General features: G+C 39.2%; 1 long non-coding RNA gene across 1 annotated transcript; it reads left to right on the top strand.

Annotated features, from left to right (window-relative positions):
• The first annotated feature begins 1,226 nt into the window (after positions 1-1,226).
• LOC132613594 (uncharacterized) lies at positions 1,227-5,781 on the top strand. The gene is made up of 2 exons (XR_009572013.1): positions 1,227-1,462; positions 1,916-5,781. It is a non-coding gene; the product is annotated as an uncharacterized LOC132613594 (long non-coding RNA).
• The last annotated feature ends 13,664 nt before the right edge of the window (positions 5,782-19,445 follow it).

Here is a 19,445-nt window from a genome sequence, read left to right as displayed (position 1 = left end):
AGTTCTCATATGACATGAGATATGTCGAAAACTCGGAAACCAGAGTCCGACCATGTATGTGGAAATTGCATAGAGACAAAGGGTACAATGAGCCGGGTCAGTAAAAAATTAGGGTTAGTCAAATTTCGTTGCTCAGGAATGCCCCGAACACCGAAGGGGCAGTTGTTGACACCTAATTTTTTACCTCTCGTAATTTATTTTAATCGCTCGGAGTCCCCAGGTATAAGTGAATAAGCTAAGCATTTTTAATAACCTTAAATGATCTTTATAAAATGCCCAGATCAATATTTCTTCCCTTTAAATTAGGAAAAAAGATTTTCATGCATCATGTTTTATTTAGAGAATAATAAATATTTTCAAGATATTTTGTGAGATTTTGTTAAAATTAAATTAAAAAGAGAAAAAGAGGAAGAATTCTTGTTTAATCATTTAAAATTATTTTCAAACACCCTTTCCTTTTATTTTTTACCTCTGAAAATTTGGATAATCTAAATAGTTTAAGTAATTAATTACTTAACCTTTTTAACCCCTATTTTTTTTTTTATATAAAATAAGCATAATTCCCTTTAGTGTTTTGATTAGGCTAGTTAATTAATTAAATGATAATTATTGCAAAATTGAGCCCTTTTATATAGATATATTTTCCTTTTGATTTTGCCTTGGTCATAATAAATTTAATTAGTCCTCCATTTAAAGAAATTAGTTTATTTTGCAAAATTGGCCTGCTGGTATTTAATTTGAAATAATTGGTTTATCGTAATTTTCAACTTGATTAAAAGGCCATAATTAAAATAAATATGTTGGTCCAGTTAATTAAAGCCATTTTGTTGTTTTTTTCAGATCCATTAGCAACTTAGTCGACTGATTAAAATTATTTTTATAAAGTATTTTGCGGCCCAAATTTCTCGTGATTTAAATTTCCTCTAATTTCTAATTATTAGTTAAATATACCCAGCATATACACCAAGTCTACACACACATACATATATATATATATATACATATATATATATATATATATGTATATACATATATATATATATATATGTATATACATATATATGTATATACATATATATATATATATGTATATATATATATATATATCTGTGTGTGTGTATACACTTGATGTATGCATAAGAAAGGCCCCCCTTTTCAAATCAAAATTCGGTTGGACCGAGTCCAGCCTAATAAGGCTGACCCGACACAAGGCTTATCTGATAAGGGGGTAACACCCTCCTTTTCATTTCCATTTTCATACCAAATGCCCCCTGACCCCTCTCTCCTCTTCCCCCTTTCCTTTCTCAGCTAACCCTAGTCACGCCGCCCCCAAATCTTCCCTCTCTCATGCCAAGAATGGCAAAAACGCAGAGCTAGCAAGGATTTAGCAGCTTTTGCACAACCAAAATCATGAAACAATTAATGTTTCAACACTATTCGCACTCAAAACTATCCTAACATGGTAATACCCTTTTTCTTTTAGATTTTGAGTCAAATCTGCGATTCTTTGAGAAATTATTGTTGTATTGTGTTGTATTCATTCGAATTTCATTGGTCGAGTACAAATGGTCCAGATCGAGTGGAACGAGACACGAATCTGGCCATGCATTCTTGATTTTAGCTAATCTCAAACGTAGATCTCATTTACAGAGGTCATTGAATGAAAATGTGTTAGTCCCACATCGGTATTTTGAGGTTCCTTCACAATTTTGGGGTTCTACAACCTTCATCACAAGAACAAGTTTTTGGAAAAGCCTAAAAAAGAAAGAAGCTAGAATTTAAGTCCAACTTGAAATATAAGCGTAAAGTATAATTTTAGACTTAAAACTCCCCCCCCCCCCCCCCCCCCCTCCCGTCGAGTTTGAGTCGCTCAGTTAAAATTTTTATTTATCTTCGTTCTTCTCTTGTGGTTGAGTTCGAGAGTTGGAAGCACAAGGAGCTTTCGGGCCTCTCTCTTGACCAAAGGCTGCATTTAAAAAAGGTAATACTTCAACCCTTTTATTTATTTTACTATTTTGTTCATAAGCTGATGATTGGTCTGTGTTGTTGAGTGTTCTGATTGATGGTCTTATAGTATTATTTTTGCTTTAGCACTGTTTAAATGGACTTGGAGTGAATCCCTCTTACACATGATACCTTTCTTATGTTATGTACCTAGTCTAGTATTTAGCTATTTGTTTTAATTGAATGGCCTAGACTAGTGCTAATCCTTTACAAGAATGTTTGAGGCTACTGGAAATTTGAATGGTCCATATTGAATAAGTTTAAGGTCTGGTAAGGGTCAACAGTGTACTATCAGTAATATATTGAAATAAGGAGTTTGCTTAGTTTTATTAGGAAACACATAGGGTATTATAAGACTGTTTGAATATTAATTTAGGTTGTGTGATCTTTTGATGAGGCTGCTTTGTTCTAAGTAGTCTACATGACATGTTTAGAGGGTCACTATTTGATTACTTGCCTTTTAATGTGATTACACCTATCTCAAAAGGATTAGTGACTTAAACATATCTCTAAGTGTTGTCTAATGACCTTTGTTTTGAACTTTGATTATGTCTATAACTCTCATCAGCCTGATCTGTAATATTCCCTTTCTAAAAGTGAGACTGTCATGCTCCCCCCCCTACCATTCCTAAGTAAAAATCACCTTAAATCTGTGTGTAAAGAATCCTTGGTGCAAACATGCTATGTTCACTCCGGATGCCTTCCATGACTGATGCTGCATTGTTGTACCAGTACCATAAGTTGACATTCTCTGTGATTTGTTTCTATTTCCTATTTGGCTTGTCAAGCTTTATGGTGTGCAATAATTATTTGACCTTGGTAAAATATGGTGAAAAAAGGATCAGAGACATAAGTAGATTAAGAATATAGTATTTTTTTCAAAATAAGAGTCTTATGTTCTGTTCATAGACCAGTCTAGCTTATTACCTCATGTTAAAAACAAGTCAAGTTAAAACAAGACTTGCAGATTGTGTATGCTTTGTTGGGAGACTAATGCTTAGAGTTCTTATTTGATCATGACCTTTGGACTAAGTTTGACTAAAGAAGGCAGCTGGCTTATTGCTAACAACTTAAGCTTAAAATTAAGAAATATTGAGTGAACCTAGCCTTAATAACTAGTTGTCATTAAGTTAAATGTTTGAACATCAATCAAGGATAGAACCATAATAGGAATAAGTTTAGAAAAGAACTAAACCAAGGCTGTTAGAGAAAAAGGGGGGGGGGGGGGGGTTAGACTAATAATGAACCATTAGTTTACTAGGTTGACACTGCGTTGCAAGTCTGATCTACTCCAGTACTAAAACAGGACTAGGTAAAGGGGAGGGGGATAAAACCACCTGAGCTAGTCTGAACCTTGTGTACATTAATGAGAATAACTCTACCTAAAGATTAGTTAGTAAGGAATTTGAGTCAATCTTTTGAAGAGGCTGCCCTTTAGAACCTTAGTAGAAATCTAAATTATTTGCCATACAGCCTTGTTTATAAAGGTATCATATTGTCTTTGCAACTGCATTGCATTTTAAGGATTTATTTCATTTGCCAGTTGAGTCTTTCTTTCCTTTTCCCTTTTTCCTTCTTTTCTGTGAATCTTGTTGTGTCAAAGGCTTAAAGTTTTGATCATGCTTAAGCATTAAAGGATCCCAACTGAGAATCAGGGTTGGTCCATGGCCATTTGGTTATTTGTTTGCTTGAAATGCCTTTGAATCCTGCTTAGAGGTTCTGAATGTCTCAAAGAGAGAATCAACACTGTATTTTAACCAATAGATGTGATCATGTCATACCTAAGATCAAGTTGCTAATCTAACCTGTATTATTAAATCATGAGATTCCTATATGAGTTCTATTGGAATATAACTGGTTCAAGATTAAAAATGGAAATCTGCCTACCGTTCACTTTTTGAGTCATTTGTGTTTGGGTCTGAATTCTAATACTTTGTCCAGATATTTTAGTTATCATCATTTAATTGACTGTCTCATATGCACTTTCTATGACTTGGTGAAATGAAGTTTGTAATATGACATGACTTGCTAAATGCCTAGACTAATTTGAGATGGTTCTATAAAGTTGAAGTAGTTTAAGGAACTTGTTGATGACACTTTGACCTATGTTGTGACTCTGTATGAACATTTGTTAGACTCTAGTGGTGAAAAATGATTCTAATCCTAGCCTAAATGATCCTGTCTACTTGTGTCTACATGCATTTGAACTTGTTAAAGCATTTGGTGGCAATGTTCCTTATGATTAGAAAGGGATTGATGGTAAGCTAAAAATCACATGGCGTAGAAGAGTTTTTTTTTTAAGGTGACTTCAGAGGGGATTAAGGGGAGAATCAAGTACAGTTTGGTTCACAACACCTTTCCTCCACATAAAAGGCACCACAACACTTTTTATAAGCCCATGGTGGTGCATGCTGACTGTACAAATCTCTTAGAATCATAATGAACTCTGCTGCCATAACTTAGAAAACTTGGTTAGAAATAGGCATACACTGATGAACAGCTTAGTGAAGTCTAGTGATGAACCAAGGTGCATATGTACATGATTGAACTAGACACAAAAGGATGAACTTTAAAGGAAAACATGAAACCTGAATAGGTAGGACATTGAAACTGAATCACTGAAGACCACTGAGATCTTGTAGATCTTTGTTTTTTCCCTCTAAAAAAAAACTCCACCAAAGAGACATGGATGATTTTCTGCATTCTTTCTATACTATGTATAAATCCTGCATACTTCTTCACCTGGTGTTTTCATCTTGTTACACCTGACTGGGGCCTGAAGATCCACCTTTGTGCTATGTTTATGTGTCTAGACCTGACTGAAACTTGTTCCTGTTTTTTTCTTCTCTGTATTATACATGTCTGCTCAATTTGCATATATCCTTTTGCAAACATTACATGGGATATACTTACCCTTTACTTGGGCCTTCTTTGGTGTCCTTTATATATGCAGTGTACATCTAAAACTACTGCTAGGGCCTGCCTATGTTTGTATATCTTCATGACTGAAATTGTCAAGCTCATTTGCAAAGACTACTTCTAGTTTGTGATAATTTATAGTCTAATGAATATATTCCTATCCATTTATTGCAACTGAGTAGAAGTAATGCTACACGGTGTGATATTGTCCTTTATTTTGGGAGTTATTTTTGCCTATTCCTCTATATCTCTGTTTTTGAAAGGCCAAACTGCTCAATGATATTTGATCTTAAATGTATCCTTGTGTTTGATTTTGGTAATGTTGAGGATCATTTGGGGTTGGTCTAACCTTCCCCCAGTGCTAGCCATGTCTGGGGTTCGATGAAACCCCTTGAATCTTGTGCGACACTGGGAATAAGGATGGTGACAACCACCCTAATCTCATTCCAAAATACTCAGCCCACACATCACAAAAATGCACTATGGAAAAAATATCATGTTAGGACAGTTTGGCCATCTTTGTTATTACCATGCGTGTATACCTTCTATATATATTGTTTGAAATTTTATAGGATCTAGTCTAACCGAATTCTTTTTTTTTTTCTCCTTTCCCTCTCTTACTCTTCGCATGGCCATTTGGGCCGAGGACACAATTCTTTTAGACCTATAGCGAGTCCGAGGAAGGGAGGCTAATATGTATATTCACGAAGGCCCAACCATGGGTTAAAATGGTTAAGGGGGCTTGGTACACCCCAAGTCATTTTACTATTATTGCATGATATGTTTGTTTTTGTATTTGAATTTGTAAACTCACACTTATTGGAAACCAAATGGTTGGAATTAGACATTTTAGGCAAACGGTACTTAAGTCGTTTAGTTGGACCTTAGGCTCCTTCGTGAATTCTCAAAACCCGTCCTATTTTCTTATTTTTATAGGGGATTTCTAAGAGATAAATCGAATGGGTTTTCATAAAATAAACTAGACTTTTAGGGAAAGCAGTTGGTGTTGGCATGTAAACGTTTTTCACCAAAATTACTTGCCCTATAGTCTTTTTTCAGAATTAAAAGGAATATGTTGTTGTGTTCATTATAAAACCAGTTGTAAAAATGAGAGGTTTTGTGTAAGTCACGGTTAATTTTTCTAAAACAGAATGCTGCCCTTTATTTGGAAAAAACTAGTGTTGTTTTGGACTAAATCCGCACAAACAAAACTGAGTTTTGGGCCAAAGCCCACCAAATTGCTATAAATCAGGATTTTGATCAAAGCCCTGTCCCAAACTCCCTTTTCAGAATTGGTATAAACAAGACACATTTTTTGGTCAAAGCCCATTAAATATTCGTATTCCAGAAAATCGACAAATCCTTTTTCTTTAAACGGACATAAAGTTATGTGGTTTAAATCCTTTGCTCTTAAAAAGTGCATTGTCGTCTGTTATTTATTGCAAAATAAAATCCCCTCTTTTACGGCCTAATGCCGAACCAAGTTGGACCTTTAAAACAAAGTACTAAAATATTCTCACTTAATAAAATTAGAAACATGTTCGTAATAAGAATAATAAGTAAGGCGTTTTGACGTATATATATGATTAACCCGAACCAAGTATGGATTAAGGCATGAACTGGGTATGGATTAAGTAACCCCCTTTATTACAAAAACTATTTATCCTCATATATAAGAGGAAATATATTCATTGGGATATGATAAATCCAACCTAAAATGAGCCCATATATAAGGGAACTACACTCAATTTTTACAAAAAAAAAAAAAAAAAACTATGATATGCAATAAAAGGACATATTTTTACGGGAATTTCACACCAAATAAACAGTTCATGCAAATACCCACAAATTGGAATTCGAAGGTCAACCGTATAGTATGGATCCTTAATGTTAGGGTACCTAACACCTTCCCTAGGGAATCACCAGAACTCTTACCTAGAACTTTGGATTAAGAAGGATTTTTCACAGCGTAGGAATAAACCCTTTAAAACTAGTTTTCCTAATTTCCTAAAAATTAGGTGGCAACTCTTTTAAAACAAAGTCCGAAAGAGCACCAACGAGTTCTAATTAGCTTTTCCGAGCACTAACCTCGTCCGCGAAAATGCGAACCGTTACAGAAGCAATAGAAGCAAAACCTTTCACAAATCGGCGGTAGTAGCTGGCCAAACAAACGAAACTATGGATCTCGGTCACAGTAGTGGGTCTCGCCCAATCCCTTACAGCCTCAATCTGCTGAGGATCAATCATGATCCCATCCTTAGACACAACGTGGCCCAAGAATGCCATAGACTCCAACCAAAACTCGCACTTCAAAAACTTAGCAAACAAGCTATTCTTCTTCAACAGCCCAAGTACAATGCGAAGATGGCTTTCATGCTCCTCTCTACTCTTGGAATACACCAACAAATCATCAATAAACACAATCACAAAGGAGTCAAGGAATGGCCTAAAGATGCCATTCATCAAAGTCATGAATGCAGCCGGGGCATTGGTAAGCCCAAATGAAATCATCAGAAACTCATAATTTCCATACCTCACCCGAAAAACTGTCTCCGGAATATCCTCAGCTGGTGGTAGCCTGAAAACAAGTCAATCCTCGAGAACACTGAAGCACCCTGAAGCTGGTCAAATAAATCATCAATACGAGGCATAGGATACTTGTTCCGAATAGTAACCTTGTTCAGCTGGCGATAATTGATGCACATCCTCATAGATCCATCTTTCTTCTTCACGAACAACACAGGAGCACCCCAAGGGGAGACACTCGGTCTAATGAACTCCTTGCTCAATAAATCCTGTAACTGCTCCTTAAGCCCTCTCAACTGCGCAGGTGCCATCCGATATGGCGGAATAGAGATAGGGCGAGTGCTCGGATCTAAGTCAATATAGAAGTCAGTATCGCGATCGGGTGGCATACCAGGCAAGTCAGACGGGAATACCTCTGCAAACTCGCTCATAATAGGAATGGACTCAAGGGGTGGAGATGTAACAGTAGTGTCATGCACATGAGCCAGATAAGCTAAACACCCCTTGTAGACTAATTTCTTAGCCTGAAGGAAGGAAATAATCTTCTTCGGAGTGGGGCTAGGAGTAACCCTCCACTCAAGTATAGAAATGCCCGGCATGGATAAAGTGACTGTCTTGGCATAACAGTCCAAGATCACATGATAAGGAGAAAGCCAGGTCATACCCAAAATAATATAAAAAACCACCATATCAAGTATCATCAAATCTACCCACTTTTCATAACCCATAAAAGTAACCAAACACGACCGATAAACTCCATCAACCAGCACATAATCTCTGATCCGAGTAGACACATGGTACCTGCTATGACAACATCTGAGGCATCCACCTCGGGTCTACTTGGGAACGAATAACACTGGGCCCCACCACATCCAGATTGTGATCTGCCTCTCAAACTCTGGTACCTACCTCTACCAGCCTGGGACCCACCTCTAGAAACCTGATGAACATCGCGACTTGACTTAGCGCCGCCCCTCGAAGAAGCACCACCTCGGCTACCTGAAGATACCGGAGTCCTCTGAGGCTGGTGACCCTGCCTTGGTAGTAGACAATCCCAAGCAATATGACCAAATGCTTCACACATAAAACAAGCCTTAGACACTGGAGACTGATAAACCGAAGCTGAAGACCCAGTTGGAACAACCCTATCTACTGGTCGAGAAAATAAGTTCTCAGGAGCTCTCTATCTGGATGGCCCACTAGAGGATGCCTGCAAGGCTGACTGCACAGGGTGACCAAAATATGGCTGATACTGCCTAGAAGACTATCCGGCGCCCTTCGAGCTGGAACCACTATAACCGCCAAACTGTCGCGGCTTCTTCTCACAAACCCTCTAAATGCGCATGCCTTAGCGGCCTCAACCAATGACGTATCCTCAACTATGGACTGAAAGAAAGCCCCTATGGCCTCACTTTGAAGGCATGGAATCTGAAGAGAACCAACGAGCCCACCAACAAAGCGTCAAAACATGTCAGGCTCAATAGGAATTAGGGGTGCTGAATACCGGGCCAAATACAAATAGCGAGTCACATAGGCATCAACAGATAGTCCCCTCTGCTGCAGGTGGAGAAACTCATCCTTACGTGCCTCTCTCAAAGCTAGGGGCACATACTTCTCAAGGAAGGCCCGATGAAACTGTATCCAAGTCAGTGGAGGAGAACTCTCAGGTCCGCAAGCAATGAAATAACTCCACCAGGTCCTCGCGTCTCCGCAAAACTGGTAAGAGACATAATCGACCCCGTGGGTCTCAACAATACCCATCCTATGCAACAACTCATGTATGTCCAAGATAAACTCATACGCATACTCCCCAGAAGTACCAGCGAACCTAGGCGACTCCAACTTCCTAAACCTCCCAATTAGCTCCTAATCAGTCAAGGTCATAAAAGGGCCCGACATGGGTCTAAGATCACCCCTCGGGGCTGTACTGTATCCATCCATGGAGTCATAGCCGCAGCAGGGTGCGCTACACGAGGTGGTCTCTGCTCAGGGGTCTGCGCCCCAACTCTCGTCTGCAATCCTATGCCCGAAGAAGTAACACCAGCGGCAGCCTGCTGGGCATCTAAATAGAGTAGATCACTAGCCATAGTATCCTGCATCATCTGCTCTGAAGTGGCCTCGAGGTGTACTCGTGCTGGAGCATCATCAACCTCGACGGCCTGGTCTTGACCTTGCTGAACCTCAGGCTCTGGAGACGGATATCTCTCACGCTGCTGCCCTACCGCAGGAGCCTCGCCCCTGGCTAGGGCAGCCTCGCGGCCTCTAGCTCAATCGCATCCTCTGACTGTCGCTAGTCCCCTGGTGCAAGCAGTAGCTACGGGCTCCGGCACCTGGTCTTGGGCTATCGTAGCTCGAGTCCTCACTATCTATGAGAGAAGAGATAAGATTCAGATACCAATTTGATTGTTCCAGATAATAATTAGAATAAAGTAGCGCAAAAGAATGAAATAAAGTGAAGTTTCCTAAATGTCCTATAGCCTCTCGCAGATAAGTATGGAGGTCATCGTACCGATCTGCGAGACTCTAATAGACACGCTCTTGTATTATAGAACGGGTAACCTAGAGCTCTGATACTAACTTGTTACGACCCAATTTCACTAAGTCATGAGGGCTCCTACCTTTCCCATCTCGGTAGGCGAACACTTAACCCAACATTTCATAAACACATAAATAGATAATAAATAAGCGGAAGAAAATAGAATAACGGAAGTCTCACAATAATAATATAAGGAAGCGGAAACAAGAGAAATACACCCCAGTATCTAGTCTGGTCATACAAGAGAATCTAACTAAATACTACAAGTCTGAATAATAAAAATAAATCAGTAGTCTCAAAACATATGTCTTAGAACGGAAATAAGAACATAGTAGATAGAGGAGTCTTCGGGCAACGAACATCCTCATGCTCACCCTGAAGGACTCGAATCAGCAAATCCTCGAACAGTCAGCCATGAGGAGTAGAAGTCGATCCCACTTGTTACTCGCCATTCATAAAAAAATGCAGCAAGTGCAGGTTAGTACAAACAACAAGTACTGGTAGGTATCATAGGCCGACTAAGACTAGCTAACGTATATAAAGACAACAAAGTAAGATAAATACATAAACCAACAAGGACAAGTCAACAATAAGCCATATCCACGGTACAAGTCATCAACTATTTTTTAGCATCTAAACCTAACTGTGCCAAGTCTCAGTATAGCAATCTGAATCAGTACATCACAGTAGTATCACAACAATCAACAGAAACCAAGATACAATGCAATGCAATAATGTATGTAGGATGAATGCAATGCATATGCAGCTTTGTACAACATGTCCCGGACAGAGTGACTCCACATCTTGGCGATCATGACCCATGGAGGACTCGCGAAGTCCATGTACCACTCGCTCCGAAATATGACCTCGGATCACGAGCACACTCTCATTATCCCAGCATCGGACACTGCATCGTTCCCGGTAAGAAACCTCAGGCAACAAACACTCATCTCTCTTTTACGCTCTCTAGCAGAAACCTCGGAGGCTACACTCTCTCACATATCATCATCAGTACCAGAACCATGCATATGTCAATGTATCATGGAAATGCGCATGAATATGATGAAATGTGATATCAACAACCAATTCTATCCGAAACAGTACCACACATGGCACCCAAGTAGTATCAATAATAAGGTTACACAACAAGCCACAATGGAATCGTCGTTCTCATCTCAGTATCAATCAAGTAAATTATCATGATATCATAGCTATGATGTATCACTATTCACAATTACCACGGTACTAATATGTCAACAATGCCAACAAGTAATAGCTCAGATAAGTTAACAACACAATGGGGTGGCTAGCCCCCAAATCATACAACAAGGCCCAACCTAAGAAAATATCTAGCCTAACTTCATACCCGAAGGCTTACATGCATTCTCCAACAATATCATCTAAACATACGTTTCGCTAGCCGAAGTCTCACCATAGGGTAAACCATAACCTACCTGGAAAGCCGAACAACAAAGTCTCCAACAATCACACCTTAGACTTCCCTTTCCTTTGAGCCTCAAGCTAATGAAAGTCTAACATATCTGAATCATTGAATTAGAATCAAGAATAACATCATTCAAACCCTACTTCAATTCAAGACCCAAATCTCCAACCTATGGAATAGGGCTTATGAACTAGAAAGGTGAAATTAGGAATCTAAAGATATCAACATGAAACAAAAGCTCTAAGTGATCAATTCCCATCAATATCAAGCTAGAAGAACCAACAATTTACTCAAATTCGGATTCTAGGCAAAACCCCCAAATTTGGGTATAAACCCTAACTCCAAATCTATAATTTAGCCACTAATTAGGAAGGAATCATGCAATAATAGGTTCTAATCATCAAGTCCTTTCTTGATGAAGCTAACCCAACCAATAAATCAAGATTTAGAAGCCTAGAAAGAAGAACTCATTGAACCCTCTTTTAAATCATCAAACTCTTAATGCACTATCATGATAAAGGAATCCTAAGGTGATTATGGAAAATGGAATAACAAAGGAGATAGAAGAAAATGGAATAGCAAAGGAGATAGAAGAACTTACCACAAAGAGTTTCCCCCAAGAATCATCTTGAAAAGCTCTCAAAAACTCTAAATTCAAAATAATAAAGAATGACAGACTTAGGGATTTTAATACTCATTTAATGAAATTATCTGCCCGATACCGCTTCTGCGACAACGGGACCTCTGCGGTGGTCCAACTTCGACGCCCACTTAGATCGCCGTGGTGGTCAGCCAACATAGCACTAGCCTGCTGTTGCAGCAACTCCACCGCTATAGCGGTGCCGCTGCTACAGTACTGGTGCTGCTATAACGGGCACCAGAACCAGAAATTCCCCAAAATAATCACAATCTCAACCCGAAATCCTGACTATCACCCGAGGCCATCTGCTCACATACGACATACACAGACACACATAAAAATACGCTACGAACGCACTCGTAGCGTCGAAATTCCCAACGGAGGTCTCGTTGACCGAGTCAACCCCCGATACCTCAACATCAACTTCCCAACCCAAGTTCCAAAATGCATCCGAGTGCATTGGGAATCGAACCAAATATACGCACAAGTTCTAAAAGATCATCCAGACCTCTCAGAATCAACGGATTTTTGAAAAAGATCCGTTTACCCAAAAGTCAACTTTGAGTCCACTCTTTTTCGCTTTAAGCTCAAATTTTCCAAAAAGTCTCCCAAATCCTATCCAAATACCTCGAGAAGCATGTCAATGGTCCTCTCGGGTCAAATGTGAGCTAAATAAGCTCGGGGAAGGGTCAAAAGTATCGAAAAGACTATAACGACCAAACGGGTCGTTCCACAAGCAAATTACCAAAATCAACGACCGCCAAATTTCTACAATTTTCCACGTTTTAATTTTGAAAAGAAGCCTGCCCGTGTGTTTACTCCACTGCTAGAGATACGAACGGAACTGTTCAAGAGATTACGCTGTAGGAATGATCCAAACGGTCCCACCAAAGGTCGTTAATCTCGAAAATAGATTCTTCCGAGCAGATCAAACACGTGCCTACCATTCTGGGGGAAATAGACACAGTACTAAAGATTGCATCAATTTTAAGAAAAAGATACAAGATATGATTGACAAAAAAAGGATTATTCTTTTGACTGCGACACCAAACGTGAATACCAATCCCTTGCCTAATCATAGTAATAACGCAATTCATATGATAGAAAGGAAGAAGATTGGGCTGTAGGAAAGCCTGTGATTCGAGATCTAATCTAAGCGCTTAAACATACAGTGGTGTCACTCAAAATACAGGAACGTCCACATTTTAAAGTATTAATCCCCGTGCCAATCGTAGCGCCGGTATCTCGAGAGGTGATAGTGGAACCAAGGAAGGAATTCGTCATGCAGGTGGCAGCTGCCCATGAAATGACGCAGTCTGGGAGGTGTTACACTCCCGAAGATCTGGCCCAAGGGACACCAAAAAGAGAAAGAAACCAAAAGAGGCCCATTACCGAGGGTGAGGCTGAAGTTTTCTGGTGCACGATGCAGCCAAAAGAATACTCAATTATGGAACACTTGAAGAATACACCAACTCAGATATCCGTGCTAGCATTATTGCCGAGCTCAGCTCAACACCGTCTGGCTTCATTGAAAGTGATAGAAGAAGCCCATGTTTCTGCGGGGACAAGCAGTGAGAATTCAGTCGAGATGGTTGTAAATGTCATGGAAGACATCAGATTGCTTTCACTAGTAAAGAGCTGCCAAAAGAAGGCACAACGCACAATAAAGCACTACATATCACCGTTATGTGCCAAAACAAAGTGGTAACTCTAGTTCTAATCGATAATGGAGCGGGCCTCAATATTTGCCTCGAATCTACTCTCGGCCAATTAGGTTATGATCTTGGGAAGATTCGTCAAAGCTGCACAAACATAAGAGCATTTAATAGAACTCTATGTGACCCCGTAGGAGAAATCGACCTTCGTGTCCAAATGGGGCTTGCAGAGTTCATCACTGAATTTCAAGTCATGAAGATAGCTGCTAACTACAACTTATTGCTAGGAAGACTGTGGATCCACATGGCAGGAGCTGTCCCATCCTCACTACATCAAGCTGTAAAATTTGTATGGGATGGTCATGAAGTTGTAATTCACGGAGAAGTTAGTATCCATAACTACCGAAAGAACTCGGTGCCGGTCATCGAAGCAGTTCCTAAGGGGACAGAATTCCATGTGGTGGAATTACTAAGGGCTGCCCATAGAGAAGATTCCATAGAAGTTCCCATCCCCGCAGTATACAAAATGATTACCTCCACTATCCTCTAAAACGAGTTTGAACCCGGGCGAAGTCTAGGAAGGGACCTACATGGCATCACAGAGCTAATCCCTATTTCTCAAAATAACTTTCGTTTCGGTTTGGGTTATGTCCCAAATGATGATGAGGTCTCAAAAGCTACCAGAAAGAAGAAAGACCCTGCAAAACTGCAAAAGCCAGTTCCGAATTTGTACCAGTCATTTCTAGTAAAATGCCCAATGCCAGACGATGGAAGTGCAGAAAAAGGGTTAGGGATGCTATTTCAAGAGGAAGACTGTCTGGTGGTGTTGGAAGAATGTACTGAGGCGCCCACAATCCGCGATGCTGATCCGGGCGAGCAACTATCCAACTGGACCTCTACCCCATTCTTGGCTCTTCGGTAGAGAAATGATGAACTTATGCTTTAAAATCAGCAAGAATCGGTCGAGGCCCGATTACTCACCATTTGCACTTTTTATTACCTCGTGATGTTTTCAAAAATGGAAATGACTTGATGTTGATCCGAGTTAGGACCACAGTTTGTACGTTCTTGTCAATCAAATTAATGAAGCCTCGGGTTATAGAAAATAACTTTTTCTTTTATTCTAATTTACGCATATGTTTCAACCTTACTTTGCCTTGATTTTTCAGTAATAAAAATAATAAAACAACCTTAAATGTCATGACATGTTGCAACACGAGTGAGTCAAGTGACGTAGGAGAGGAAGAGTACGAGGAGTACGACGAAGAAACAATGCTACCTGAGGGTCTCATAGAAGAGGTAAAATAATTTGAAAATGAGCAAAAGCCAAACCTGGATGAAACAGAAGCAATCAACTTAGCAGACGGGGAAAACATCAAAGAAGCTAGGATAAGTGCACATCTGGAAGCACCTCAGAAGGAGGAGTTGATAAATCTACTAAGTGAATATGTGGACTTTTTCGGATGGTCATATGCTAACATGCCAGGGCTGAGCACCAGTATAGTGGCCCATAGACAACCCATCAATGTGGGTTTTACTCCAGTCAAACAGAAAACCAGGCAATTCAAGCCGGATCTCAGTATCCGCATCAAGGATGAAGTGGAAAAACAGATTAAGTCCAGGGTAGTGGAAGTGACTTCGTACCCAACATGGTTTCCCAACATATTGCCGGTACCTAAGAAGAATGAGAAGATACGAATATGTGTAGACTACCGGGATCTCAATCGAGCTAGTCCCAAAGAGAACTTCTTTTACACCTCGAAATTGTTTGAGTCATTGTGTCATAAGAAAACTAACATAAGCCCGGAGAGGTCATGTGTTACACCTCGGAAATTTTTCCTGAGCCAACAATGAATAGACCAACGAAGGGCATGAGTGTGCGATGTTTTACCAAGCAGGGGATGACTATTTATGAACTTTGGAAATAAGAAAGTTGCAGAATTTCATTTCAGCCCAGTGGTCGTAAAATGGAATACGACCCGTAAAGTGATTTACGGACCGTAAAGTGCCATCGTCCTTCAACATTCCAAAATTTCAACTTTCTGTCAAATGCTTCAAATGGTTAAAAATGACTTAGAATACAGACCATAAATTGAAATACGACCCGTAAACTGAGTCGTAAACTGCCATGATCTTCAGCCAACCTTTCTGTTTCTGATATGCTTAAATACGGTCGTGGAGGACGGACCGTAAACCAGTATACGGCCCGTAAAGTGGGGTTTACGACCACTGTACACCCCGACTGTTGTTCATTAAAAATCAGATTTTGAGTTATTAAAAAGGGACCCTAAGCTCATTTTATTTCATTTCTCATCTACACGACTCAAGAGAACTCTAGAACATTACAAACATTTCATCCACAAGAATTTAAGGGAAATTAGTGATCAACAACACTAAAACCATGAAATCAAGAGTGTGAAACTCATCAAAGTTCATCTACACCAAGAAATTGCAAATGAAGTAAAGTAGGGTTTTTGGCATAGAAAAGTATTGCTACTCAAGGCTTGTTCCTACCACATCTAAGGTAAGTTTTATGACTTTCTCATGATGATTGAAGTATTTATACGTTGAAACACTTGGATTATAGAAGAGTGTAGTAAATTGGTCATAAAATGTGAATAGTGCTATAGTTGAATGATAGTTGAATTGAATTATGAATGTTGATGAGTGGGGAGTATAAATATGTTATAAATGACGTGTAGACCATAAAATAGGTGTGATGTATGAGAAAATGCGATGAAGAGCTAAAACCCATAAATGTGGAGAAATTGGAGAAAAAGGGTGGAGTGTGGTAAATGTAGATAAATAACGATTTTTGATACGATATTGTGAGTGTTGTTGTGAATGTTTGGTAGTTGAAATGAAACATGAGAAGAGTAGTAGGAACAAAGGAAATGCTGCCCAATTTTCCCTAGAAAATAGTCACGCGTTCTTACAGTTGATTAACTGACGTTGATACGAATTCTCTTGAAGGTAAAGACGTGAATATTGAAGAAGAACGATCAAGCGGTAGAATAGCTAAAGGAAACGGTATGTAAGGCTAGTCCTTTCTTTCCAAGGCATGAATCCTATGATGTGATATTATTTCCCTACATTTTCATGGCTTTCTTATATTCCGGAACCAAGAGCCTATGTTCATGGATAGCCACGTGAGATAAGGATAAGAGACATGTTATGAGCACGATAACGGAGATGATAAGCTTAAGGCTAAAGATTCTAGAGTTCATGGTATAATGTTTAAACAAAGCTAAAGACATTAACTATGATCTATTGGAAATGCTCGATGTATACTCTCACCTTATATACTAATTCCTTCAAGGTGAGGCGGAATACCTATGAATTCCCTATAATGTAAGTGGGGGCTCTCGACCTTACGTCACCCCGACATTGTTATAGATTGTTCATAAGCCTCAATGCATGTCCTATGACCAATGTTTCGAGAAACTACGAGTCTATGTTCATAAAGGATTTCATGTGAGATAAAGGTAAGAGATACGATATAGAAATGATAATGGAAATGATTAGCTTAAGCCTAAATATTATAAATACAATCATACGATATTTATACGAAATTCATGCTACGAATATGATGTGATTTTCATAGATTGTCTTTAAATTTAAATGTGTGCATTAATGAAAGGTTACGATAAGCTTATAAGATGTATGTGATGACTATGATAATGATGAGACATATTGATCCTTGTATGATTCATGTGATATGGTCGAGCCACTAAGTGGCCGAATATGGAAGATATGTATGTGATAGTGTCGAGCCACTACGTGGCCGAATACGGATACTGTCGAGCCACCACGTGGCCAAATACGGATATTGTCGAGACCTACGTGGCCGAATACGGATAATGTTTTATGTGTATGACAAGCTACGGCACTACGATGATGAATTATATGACATGATGATGTATACGCTATGATGGTTCATGTACGACGATTATGTATATATGGCATATGTATGAAATGTATTCACCCTTAAAGGTCACTCAGGTTTTGCCTTCACCTCATGACTTATGATTCCTATATTATGTTTGTTTCATTCATGCCTTACATACTCAGTACAATATTCGTACTGACGTCCGTTTTCTTTGGACGCTGTTTTCATGCCCACAGGTAGACAGGGAGACGGTGCAGACCTTTAGGAGCTATCAGCAGATTTGCAGAAGCACTCCATTATTCCGAAGGTGCTAATCAGGCTTATACTTTTGTGTATATACATATGTATAAATATTTTGGGCACGACGGGGTCTTGTCCCGTCCATATGTCTAGTACTCTAGTAGAGGCTCGTAGATACGTATGTGTGGGTTATATGGTCTCACAAGGTCACTACTGTATATACGTAGATATACATTATCTTTTGATAGCCAAAGGGCTTATGTATATAAAAGTATTTATGTTCGTCAATGAAAATGATTTTCTTATGATTATGCGTTTATGAACGAAGAAAAGAGGCTTAATGAGTATGATGAGTAGTAGAACGAGCGGTGCTCGGTGGTCAGCCCCGGGTACCCGTCACGGCCCCTTGCTGGGTCGTGACATCATGGAACCCTTATAAGGTTAAGGAGGACTTCTAACAAGTGTCTAAAGGTTTCGAGATCAAGTGAATCGAAGAAATTAAGTCTGTCGAAAATTTGGGAAAACTTCGCAGAATTTTGGTCCAACTTGAGAGAGGTATATCTCCTAGAATATGACAGGTTATGGAATGCATACCCTATGTAAATTCAATTTCAGTAAGTCTTCTTTCCAATGCAACTGAAAAATCGCGATTCTGAGAAGTGCGAGATAGAAGTATGGCCCGTTCTTTAAAGTGCGTCCCGTACTTTGTGCCCACACTTCACCCAAATTTTCCATAAAGTTGGATTTTGACCCCTCAAGTACGGGCTGAAAGCATGGCCCGTTCTTTGAAGTGCTTCCCGCACTTTTTGCCTGTACTTTGCTCAAAAATTCCAGAAACTTTAAAGTCGGCGGACATTTTTGTTTTGGCCTATAAAATGATTTTCCCATGATTTGGGGTCATTTTCTTCATCAAAATAAAACCCTAGTGACCATCTAATCTCTCTAAAACATCCTTAAACATCCCAAATCAAATCAAGAAGAGATCAAGCCATATAATCCTTATCTAATTCCTAGAAAGTGATTGTTCTTAGCTCTACTTGGAGTTGTGGAGAGTTTGGTCTTGAAACAAGTTGTGTAAGTTGAAGTTCTTCAAATATAAGGTATGTTCATCATCTTGTTTCCTATGTTGAGTTGAGTTGATTTGAGGGTTTAGCAAGCCTTAAATATGAAGAGGATCATGGTAAAAAGGTTATAAGAAGTTATGTTGAAATTATTGGCTATGGATTGAATTTGTAAGGAAGTTTTGGATAGATTTGAGTTCAATTTGAATATAATCTCTTAGCTATGGTATTGTTGGTGTTGTTAATAAAGTTTGGGAGTTGTTTTGGAATTTGGTGGAATTAAGTGATATAGGGGAAATGGTGCCCAAATTATGTTAGCTCACCTAATAGTCTTAGATTGATCTTATAAGCGTTTCAACGACTTAAACTTAGTGTGAATCATCTTGAATGTAGATTTGAAAGCTCAGGAGGATAGGCGTGGATTAGTAAGGAAATGACGAGGTATGTTAAGGCTATCCCTTTTTTTTTTGGCATGATCCTTGTGAACCGAACGTACACGTAACGTTAATCCATAATTACTCTACTCTTAGA

The sequence above is a fragment of the Lycium barbarum genome, chromosome 10 (assembly GCF_019175385.1).
Source record: "Lycium barbarum isolate Lr01 chromosome 10, ASM1917538v2, whole genome shotgun sequence".
Taxonomy (NCBI): domain Eukaryota; kingdom Viridiplantae; phylum Streptophyta; class Magnoliopsida; order Solanales; family Solanaceae; genus Lycium; species Lycium barbarum.
The sequence above is the reverse complement of the archived record's forward strand: the minus strand, read 5'-3'. Positions and strand labels throughout refer to the sequence as shown.